Here is an 11,278-nt window from a genome sequence, read left to right on the forward strand (position 1 = left end):
TGTGAAGTGCAGATCAGCATATTGTGTGTGTAGTGCAGATCAGCATAGTGTATGTGTAGTGCAGATCAGCATAGTGTGTGAAGTGCAGATCAGCATAGTGTGTGTATAGTGCAGATCAGCATAGTGTATGTGTAGTGCAGATCAGCATAGTGTGTGAAGTGCAGATCAGCATAGTGTATGTGTAGTGCAGATCAGCATAGTGTGTGAAGTGCAGATCAGCATAGTGTGTTTGTAGTGCAGATCAGCATAGTGTTAGTGTGTGTGTAGTGCAGATCAGCATAGGGTTAGGGTTAGGGTTAGGGGAAATGAGAACCCTGCAAAGCAGTTAGGGTTAGGGTTAGGGTTAGGGTTAGGGTTAGGGTTAGGGTTAGGGTTAGGGTTAGGGTTAGGGTTAGGGTTAGGGTTAGGGTTAGGGTTAGGGGAAAAAAGAACCCTGTCCAGTCCAGGAAAATGCAGATAAGTACTAAACCGTAGAGGGGGTCTAAGGTTATGGTTAGGATTAGGGTAAGATGGGGGCGTAGGGTAAGATGGGGACTTGAGGTTATGGTTAGGATTAGGGTAAGATGGGGGCATGAAGTTATGGTTAGGAAATGGGGGGGGGGGGCCTTATGGTTAGGAATGGGGTAGCTTGGGTTATGGTTAGGAAAGGAATAGAGTTGGAAAAATAATAGACTCTAGGTTGTTCCTCAAAATGCATCCCGAGGACCAGATCAGGTTGGGCACTGGCCATCCCTAATGCCTCGTAATGAAGTGTTCCTCTAGGCCTCATTTAAACCTCTTGGGAATAAGGAGTCAAGTCTTTGGATCCACCGTCTTTCAAATGATAGTCTCATACCAATGGTCCAAGAGAAACTACTTTGTAGTCCCGAGATCTGTAGAGAAGACAGATTGTGTTTTAAGAAATGATCGACCAAATGTGTTTGTATTTCTTTTTTGTTTTTAATGTTGTGTATGTGTTGATACAACCGGGTGACTATTGAGTTTTTTGTTTGTCCTACATATTGTGTCTTGCATTTTTTGCAAGTGATTAAATAAATACAGTTTGTGGTTTGTGAGTTAATAGTTTGTTCTATTTTGTACACATATTTTGTGTGTTGATTAGTGACCCATAATTTTTGTTGGAACATCTTATGTTGTGTTTTGGATTTTTGTTGGTTTAATGGAGGCAATTTACTTTTAACCAATAAATCCTTGAGATTTTTATTTCTTCTGTACGCAGCAATGATTGAATGGTTTTGCAGATGAGGAGTGTTTAAAAGGAATTTTTCAAAGTTAGTTTTTGTTAGTCTATTGAGTTGTATGGTAGTTTTAGAGAAAGTGGATACGAATGGGATGATTGTATGTTCTGTATTTGGTCTTATTTTAGTTTCCAGGAATGTCCGCAGTGCCGTTCGGAGGAAGGACCGAGAGTAGCCTCTCTTTGTCAGAGACAAGAAAAGAATTTGTGTGGCCTTATAGAATTGTTCTTTATCAGAACAAATTCTGTGGTATCTTAATAATTGAGATTTAACAATCCCCCTGTATGTGTGTTTTGGATGGTAACTTGATTTAAATAACAGTGAGTGTGTGTCTGTGTCCTTAAAGTAGATTTTTGTGTCCAGCTGGTTGGTCTTTTGCCATCTTGGTCCTTTGTATGTAACTGTGTCCAGAAAATTGACCTCTGAGTCATGAAGTACATGTTTTATTGTTATTGATTTTGTGTGTGTATTCAAATGGTTTGCAAAGTCCAGGAAATCCTCTTTAGAATAGGTCCACACGCCCCAAATGTCGTCCAGGAAGCGGAAATAATGTAGAGGCCTGTGTGGAGCGGCCTTCAATGCTAATTCCTCCCAATTAGCCATAAAAATGTTAGCGTAGGAAGGAGCAAAACGTTTACCCATGGCCGTGCCTTTTACTTGTAAATAAAAGTGGGAATCAAATTCAAAATCATTTCTGGTGAGGCTAATTTCTAATAATTGCAAAAGATATGTGTCCGGTCTGTCCTTCTGTGGGTATTTAAGAAGCCATTTTTGTATTGCTTTAAGTCCTAATTCGGTCTCTATGTTGGTATATAAACTATCGATGTCAATTGTGAATAAGAATGCTGTCTGGGGAACTAAGATCTGGTTTATTTTTTCTATGAAGTGGTAAGTATCTTTTAAGTAGCTAGAGTGTTTTTGTGAGATTGGATTTAAGTAGTATTCTATATATTCCGCAATATGATATGTCTCACTCCCACAGTCAGATACAATAGGTCTTCCTGGTGGAATTTGACCTGGTATACTCCAACTTGCCGCATCCTTATGAATTTTTGGCAGTAAATAAAATAATCTTGGTCTAGGTGTGTCGTTTCCCATCAGATATTGTTTTTGTTTTTTATTCAGATATCCCTCATTGACTAATTTATCCAGTATGTTTTTAACCATTACCACTGTATCTAAATAAATCGGTTTCTGCAATGTTATATAGTGATCCAAATTGTTCAGTTGTCGAAGAGCCTCCCAGGTGTATTGTTCCCTATCTAAAATTACAATGGCATTACCCTTGTCTGCGGGCTTTATGACTATGTGGTTATTATTTTTCAATTGTTTTAAGGCCTCTAATTCTCCCCTATCCAAATTCGATTTAATGTTTGTCTCCCAATTTAAATTTTCATGAGCATAAATATCTGCTGCTACAATTTTCCTAATTGGTGGTGGTAGTTGATTAAATTTAGGTGTCCAATCTGATTTGGGGGTAAAGGGAATTTGGGGCGTTTTCTTCTTCCCTTCAAAATAGCTTTCCAATTTTAATCTTCGGTGGTATACCTGTAGGTCCCATTTTACCATTTGTTTTTGTTTTTTTATTGAGTGAGCTGTCGGGATGAAGGTGAGTCCCTTGTTCAATAGTGATATCTGGGTTATGGTAGGTTTAAATTTTTGGGATAAGTTGACCACAGTTTTAAGCCCCTTCTCGATATCGAGATTTATGGGGCTATGCAGTTTAACTCCCCAATCCAATGTTGAAGCATAGCCTTTGCTGTGTCCGCTGTCCAGTGCACTTGGTCCTCGTCTACTTCAAAATCCGTATGAGCTAACGGTGAGATGTGTCCTGTGTGTTCACGTATGTGTCTATTTAGATTTTCTAATATTTCGTGTTGTTCTACGGGGAGGTCAGATGAGAAATTTATTTGTGGGATCCAGATTTCTGCGTAGGGTAGTTTATCCTTGGCTGCTTTTACAGCCTTCTGTAATTGTTTGACTGCTGTATCTTTGCATTTTTGTTCCTTGTGATTGATTCCAAAAGCAAGTATGACTTTTTCCACTTTACAATGTATCACCGCCTTTCTGAGTATAGACTCCGCATGGGAGAAGTTTGCTCCCGGATAGCTGTCAATTTGTAAATCTCTGATCTCAAATGGTGGTATTCGGGAAAGATTGGAGTCACCAATGACTAGCCATTTCTTCCTAATTGTAACGCTCCAATCTACCATTTTCCTTGTGGTTTTTATGTGTCTAGTAGGTCTGCAGGTTGCAGTTGGTGTGGTCGGTGTGGTAAGTAGTGAAGACTGAGTGAGGTTTCGTTTTGTTAAGATTGGGGTAAACATTGGAGATGGAGTGGAGATACCCGTCCGGGTATGTCCGTGCACGTCCAGGCCAGCCGACCGGACTGGTGTAAGTCTGCACCGGCTAGTTATTTTCCGTTGTGTGGTGATTGGTGCGATTCGTATTGCTTTGATTGCGTCTGTGAGTGTATTACTTTCTGCTAAGTTATGTGGTATTTCGTTGTGTAATGTTTGTTCTTCTGTCTGTTCCAGGAGGTTATGGCTCGCTGGATCCAGGTCGATTATGTGAGTCGGTTCCAACTCAGAAGGTAATGGCTGTGGGTCTGGTTGTTGAAGCTGTAACAGTTCCTCAGGTTGTGTTGTTTTTTCTTTGCAGGTAGTACTCTGCTGGGATAAACATGGTGTAATTTCCATGTTCACATCAACTTGGACGCAGGGGTTAGTACGTGGCCGAGGTCGGTCTTTCTTTGTCCTCGCCTCCAATGGTCCTGATGAATTACCAGGTTGGAAGATCGAGGAAAGTCCCGGCGAAGCAGGGACGGAGTGACAATGTTGATTAATAGTCCTAATTGTTATTGGTATTTCTGGGGATTTTTCAAGTTGTGGGTCAATGGCTGGTGTTACATTAATCTCAGTTAAAAGCCCGTGTTCGGCCACAATCAGTGCTTCTGTTTGTTTCAGTGTGTCAGTGGTGAGTCTTCGTCCTAAATGGCGTTTAGCCCATCGTTCAGCGAGTTGGAATGCCACTCGCCAGTTTTCATCCAACAAAGGGATAAGCTCTTCCACAGATCGTCCAATTCCCAGTACGTAATGGTCTCTTAAGATAATTTTTGTGGTGTGAAGCCAATTCTTTGCATTGCCCCTAAGGAGCTCCTGTGTTGCGTCAGTGGGTTGGGCTGGTCTGATAGTATAGGATAAATAATCCTCCAGTTTTTTAAAGGTAAGTGGGTCTGCATCATCTGCGGTAATGTTGTGCATATGGTGAGTGAAGCGGATTAATTTTAAGATTGTTTTAGCCGTGGCCCTCAATTGGGGGCTGGCTGCCTTTTTTATAGTCGGTTGTGGAGTCCAATTTCTATTTCCCCTCTGGGGTGGCGGTGGAGCGAGTCTCTGTTGTCCCCGTGCGGGTCCACGGACCCTGTCCGCGTAGGTTACGTTGGCGTTAGTGGGGTTATCAGTCCTTGCTCGCTCATATCGGTTGTTTCGCCCATATGGAAGATGAGCTGTGCTGTTTCGCTCATGTGGAAGATGAGCTGTGTTGTAAAATTCTCGGTCCTGCTCATTTGGAAGATGAGCCGTGTTGTTTCGCTCATGTGGAAGATGAGCTGTGTTGTAAAATTCTCGTTTCTGTGTCCTATTTGTGGATTGAAAATGAAAATCACGGCGGTCCGCACTACGTGAATAGTAGGCCACATCGCCATGATGGTATTTGTTCATGTCTCTGTTTAGGTAGTTTCTGTCTCTGTTTAGGTAGTTTCTGTCTCTGTTTAGGTAGTTTGTGTCTCTGTTTAGGTAGTTTCTGTCTCTGTTTAGGTAGTTGTCGTCTCTGTTTAGGTAGTTGTCGTCTCTGTTTAGGTAGTTTCTGTCTCTTTGTCTTGCCATGCCATCTGAAAAATCATCATTGTGCCTAGATGGATGGAGATCAATTTTTCTGCGAGGAAAAAGTCGTCCTCTCCTGTAATGGACTTCTGTCCAGTTTTGTTCACTCATTTTTTGCAAAAAAGGCAAAAAGGTGACAAGAGAAAAAAAATATTTTTAAATGAATGGATCCTTGTTGTAAAATCTAACTAGAGTGCGCAACGTTTCGACAACAAATGTGTCTTCTTCAGGCTTTCTAGTTAGAATAGAGTAAATGTGTTTGATGTTCACTGTTCAGTGGTTGCAGAGCAAATGGCTCTGCCCCTGTGTGCTCAGCCTTAAATAGGTTTAACTCCTCCCACTAGAAGCATGATGCTTTCCGGTTGTGGAGTGAGAAAATTATGCCCTGTTTGTCAAAAGGTGAGTCATTGTTAAATTGTGTTATATTTATATGCATAAAGATTTTGTAAACAGGATTTGTGTTTTTTTTGGTTAGGAAATTTATGTAAAGAAATATTGTTTTTAGGTTGTTTAAGTAAGTATGGTATACATTGTGTGTCTCAAGGTGATTTGACTGTAGACATGTCGTCTTTGTTTGAAAAAGGATTTTTAAATCATGGCTTGTGTTAAGCATTATGTATTTTGAGTGAAGTACATTTTAGATGGAATGGAGATATATGTCTGGGCATGTCTGGATATACATTTAATGTCTTAAGGTATTGTTTTCAGATGGTGTAGGTAAGTAAAGCAGAAATTGTCTGTCTAACAGTGTTTGAGATGTGAGTATGTTATCCTTGTGTGAATAAAGATTTTTTTATATCCCACACTTGTATTGTTTTTTATATAAAGCCTTTGTTTTAAGGCTGAATATGAAAGGGTAGAGTGAACACAGAACGAGATAGGGAGGCACTGGCGTGTTAGGGGAAAAAAGAACCCTGTCCAGTCCAGGAAAATGCAGATAAGTACTAAACCGTAGAGGGGGTCTAAGGTTATGGTTAGGATTAGGGTAAGATGGGGGCGTAGGGTAAGATGGGGACTTGAGGTTATGGTTAGGATTAGGGTAAGATGGGGGCATGAAGTTATGGTTAGGAAATGGGGGGGGGGGGCCTTATGGTTAGGAATGGGGTAGCTTGGGTTATGGTTAGGAAAGGAATAGAGTTGGAAAAATAATAGACTCTAGGTTGTTCCTCAAAATGCATCCCGAGGACCAGATCAGGTTGGGCACTGGCCATCCCTAATGCCTCGTAATGAAGTGTTCCTCTAGGCCTCATTTAAACCTCTTGGGAATAAGGAGTCAAGTCTTTGGATCCACCGTCTTTCAAATGATAGTCTCATACCAATGGTCCAAGAGAAACTACTTTGTAGTCCCGAGATCTGTAGAGAAGACAGATTGTGTTTTAAGAAATGATCGACCAAATGTGTTTGTATTTCTTTTTTGTTTTTAATGTTGTGTATGTGTTGATACAACCGGGTGACTATTGAGTTTTTTGTTTGTCCTACATATTGTGTCTTGCATTTTTTGCAAGTGATTAAATAAATACAGTTTGTGGTTTGTGAGTTAATAGTTTGTTCTATTTTGTACACATATTTTGTGTGTTGATTAGTGACCCATAATTTTTGTTGGAACATCTTATGTTGTGTTTTGGATTTTTGTTGGTTTAATGGAGGCAATTTACTTTTAACCAATAAATCCTTGAGATTTTTATTTCTTCTGTACGCAGCAATGATTGAATGGTTTTGCAGATGAGGAGTGTTTAAAAGGAATTTTTCAAAGTTAGTTTTTGTTAGTCTATTGAGTTGTATGGTAGTTTTAGAGAAAGTGGATACGAATGGGATGATTGTATGTTCTGTATTTGGTCTTATTTTAGTTTCCAGGAATGTCCGCAGTGCCGTTCGGAGGAAGGACCGAGAGTAGCCTCTCTTTGTCAGAGACAAGAAAAGAATTTGTGTGGCCTTATAGAATTGTTCTTTATCAGAACAAATTCTGTGGTATCTTAATAATTGAGATTTAACAATCCCCCTGTATGTGTGTTTTGGATGGTAACTTGATTTAAATAACAGTGAGTGTGTGTCTGTGTCCTTAAAGTAGATTTTTGTGTCCAGCTGGTTGGTCTTTTGCCATCTTGGTCCTTTGTATGTAACTGTGTCCAGAAAATTGACCTCTGAGTCATGAAGTACATGTTTTATTGTTATTGATTTTGTGTGTGTATTCAAATGGTTTGCAAAGTCCAGGAAATCCTCTTTAGAATAGGTCCACACGCCCCAAATGTCGTCCAGGAAGCGGAAATAATGTAGAGGCCTGTGTGGAGCGGCCTTCAATGCTAATTCCTCCCAATTAGCCATAAAAATGTTAGCGTAGGAAGGAGCAAAACGTTTACCCATGGCCGTGCCTTTTACTTGTAAATAAAAGTGGGAATCAAATTCAAAATCATTTCTGGTGAGGCTAATTTCTAATAATTGCAAAAGATATGTGTCCGGTCTGTCCTTCTGTGGGTATTTAAGAAGCCATTTTTGTATTGCTTTAAGTCCTAATTCGGTCTCTATGTTGGTATATAAACTATCGATGTCAATTGTGAATAAGAATGCTGTCTGGGGAACTAAGATCTGGTTTATTTTTTCTATGAAGTGGTAAGTATCTTTTAAGTAGCTAGAGTGTTTTTGTGAGATTGGATTTAAGTAGTATTCTATATATTCCGCAATATGATATGTCTCACTCCCACAGTCAGATACAATAGGTCTTCCTGGTGGAATTTGACCTGGTATACTCCAACTTGCCGCATCCTTATGAATTTTTGGCAGTAAATAAAATAATCTTGGTCTAGGTGTGTCGTTTCCCATCAGATATTGTTTTTGTTTTTTATTCAGATATCCCTCATTGACTAATTTATCCAGTATGTTTTTAACCATTACCACTGTATCTAAATAAATCGGTTTCTGCAATGTTATATAGTGATCCAAATTGTTCAGTTGTCGAAGAGCCTCCCAGGTGTATTGTTCCCTATCTAAAATTACAATGGCATTACCCTTGTCTGCGGGCTTTATGACTATGTGGTTATTATTTTTCAATTGTTTTAAGGCCTCTAATTCTCCCCTATCCAAATTCGATTTAATGTTTGTCTCCCAATTTAAATTTTCATGAGCATAAATATCTGCTGCTACAATTTTCCTAATTGGTGGTGGTAGTTGATTAAATTTAGGTGTCCAATCTGATTTGGGGGTAAAGGGAATTTGGGGCGTTTTCTTCTTCCCTTCAAAATAGCTTTCCAATTTTAATCTTCGGTGGTATACCTGTAGGTCCCATTTTACCATTTGTTTTTGTTTTTTTATTGAGTGAGCTGTCGGGATGAAGGTGAGTCCCTTGTTCAATAGTGATATCTGGGTTATGGTAGGTTTAAATTTTTGGGATAAGTTGACCACAGTTTTAAGCCCCTTCTCGATATCGAGATTTATGGGGCTATGCAGTTTAACTCCCCAATCCAATGTTGAAGCATAGCCTTTGCTGTGTCCGCTGTCCAGTGCACTTGGTCCTCGTCTACTTCAAAATCCGTATGAGCTAACGGTGAGATGTGTCCTGTGTGTTCACGTATGTGTCTATTTAGATTTTCTAATATTTCGTGTTGTTCTACGGGGAGGTCAGATGAGAAATTTATTTGTGGGATCCAGATTTCTGCGTAGGGTAGTTTATCCTTGGCTGCTTTTACAGCCTTCTGTAATTGTTTGACTGCTGTATCTTTGCATTTTTGTTCCTTGTGATTGATTCCAAAAGCAAGTATGACTTTTTCCACTTTACAATGTATCACCGCCTTTCTGAGTATAGACTCCGCATGGGAGAAGTTTGCTCCCGGATAGCTGTCAATTTGTAAATCTCTGATCTCAAATGGTGGTATTCGGGAAAGATTGGAGTCACCAATGACTAGCCATTTCTTCCTAATTGTAACGCTCCAATCTACCATTTTCCTTGTGGTTTTTATGTGTCTAGTAGGTCTGCAGGTTGCAGTTGGTGTGGTCGGTGTGGTAAGTAGTGAAGACTGAGTGAGGTTTCGTTTTGTTAAGATTGGGGTAAACATTGGAGATGGAGTGGAGATACCCGTCCGGGTATGTCCGTGCACGTCCAGGCCAGCCGACCGGACTGGTGTAAGTCTGCACCGGCTAGTTATTTTCCGTTGTGTGGTGATTGGTGCGATTCGTATTGCTTTGATTGCGTCTGTGAGTGTATTACTTTCTGCTAAGTTATGTGGTATTTCGTTGTGTAATGTTTGTTCTTCTGTCTGTTCCAGGAGGTTATGGCTCGCTGGATCCAGGTCGATTATGTGAGTCGGTTCCAACTCAGAAGGTAATGGCTGTGGGTCTGGTTGTTGAAGCTGTAACAGTTCCTCAGGTTGTGTTGTTTTTTCTTTGCAGGTAGTACTCTGCTGGGATAAACATGGTGTAATTTCCATGTTCACATCAACTTGGACGCAGGGGTTAGTACGTGGCCGAGGTCGGTCTTTCTTTGTCCTCGCCTCCAATGGTCCTGATGAATTACCAGGTTGGAAGATCGAGGAAAGTCCCGGCGAAGCAGGGACGGAGTGACAATGTTGATTAATAGTCCTAATTGTTATTGGTATTTCTGGGGATTTTTCAAGTTGTGGGTCAATGGCTGGTGTTACATTAATCTCAGTTAAAAGCCCGTGTTCGGCCACAATCAGTGCTTCTGTTTGTTTCAGTGTGTCAGTGGTGAGTCTTCGTCCTAAATGGCGTTTAGCCCATCGTTCAGCGAGTTGGAATGCCACTCGCCAGTTTTCATCCAACAAAGGGATAAGCTCTTCCACAGATCGTCCAATTCCCAGTACGTAATGGTCTCTTAAGATAATTTTTGTGGTGTGAAGCCAATTCTTTGCATTGCCCCTAAGGAGCTCCTGTGTTGCGTCAGTGGGTTGGGCTGGTCTGATAGTATAGGATAAATAATCCTCCAGTTTTTTAAAGGTAAGTGGGTCTGCATCATCTGCGGTAATGTTGTGCATATGGTGAGTGAAGCGGATTAATTTTAAGATTGTTTTAGCCGTGGCCCTCAATTGGGGGCTGGCTGCCTTTTTTATAGTCGGTTGTGGAGTCCAATTTCTATTTCCCCTCTGGGGTGGCGGTGGAGCGAGTCTCTGTTGTCCCCGTGCGGGTCCACGGACCCTGTCCGCGTAGGTTACGTTGGCGTTAGTGGGGTTATCAGTCCTTGCTCGCTCATATCGGTTGTTTCGCCCATATGGAAGATGAGCTGTGCTGTTTCGCTCATGTGGAAGATGAGCTGTGTTGTAAAATTCTCGGTCCTGCTCATTTGGAAGATGAGCCGTGTTGTTTCGCTCATGTGGAAGATGAGCTGTGTTGTAAAATTCTCGTTTCTGTGTCCTATTTGTGGATTGAAAATGAAAATCACGGCGGTCCGCACTACGTGAATAGTAGGCCACATCGCCATGATGGTATTTGTTCATGTCTCTGTTTAGGTAGTTTCTGTCTCTGTTTAGGTAGTTTCTGTCTCTGTTTAGGTAGTTTGTGTCTCTGTTTAGGTAGTTTCTGTCTCTGTTTAGGTAGTTGTCGTCTCTGTTTAGGTAGTTGTCGTCTCTGTTTAGGTAGTTTCTGTCTCTTTGTCTTGCCATGCCATCTGAAAAATCATCATTGTGCCTAGATGGATGGAGATCAATTTTTCTGCGAGGAAAAAGTCGTCCTCTCCTGTAATGGACTTCTGTCCAGTTTTGTTCACTCATTTTTTGCAAAAAAGGCAAAAAGGTGACAAGAGAAAAAAAATATTTTTAAATGAATGGATCCTTGTTGTAAAATCTAACTAGAGTGCGCAACGTTTCGACAACAAATGTGTCTTCTTCAGGCTTTCTAGTTAGAATAGAGTAAATGTGTTTGATGTTCACTGTTCAGTGGTTGCAGAGCAAATGGCTCTGCCCCTGTGTGCTCAGCCTTAAATAGGTTTAACTCCTCCCACTAGAAGCATGATGCTTTCCGGTTGTGGAGTGAGAAAATTATGCCCTGTTTGTCAAAAGGTGAGTCATTGTTAAATTGTGTTATATTTATATGCATAAAGATTTTGTAAACAGGATTTGTGTTTTTTTTGGTTAGGAAATTTATGTAAAGAAATATTGTTTTTAGGTTGTTTAAGTAAGTATGGTATACATTGTGTGTCTCAAGGTGATTTGA

The sequence above is a fragment of the Sprattus sprattus genome (genome assembly GCF_963457725.1).
Source record: "Sprattus sprattus genome assembly, chromosome: 20".
Classification (NCBI taxonomy): Eukaryota; Metazoa; Chordata; class Actinopteri; order Clupeiformes; family Clupeidae; genus Sprattus; species Sprattus sprattus.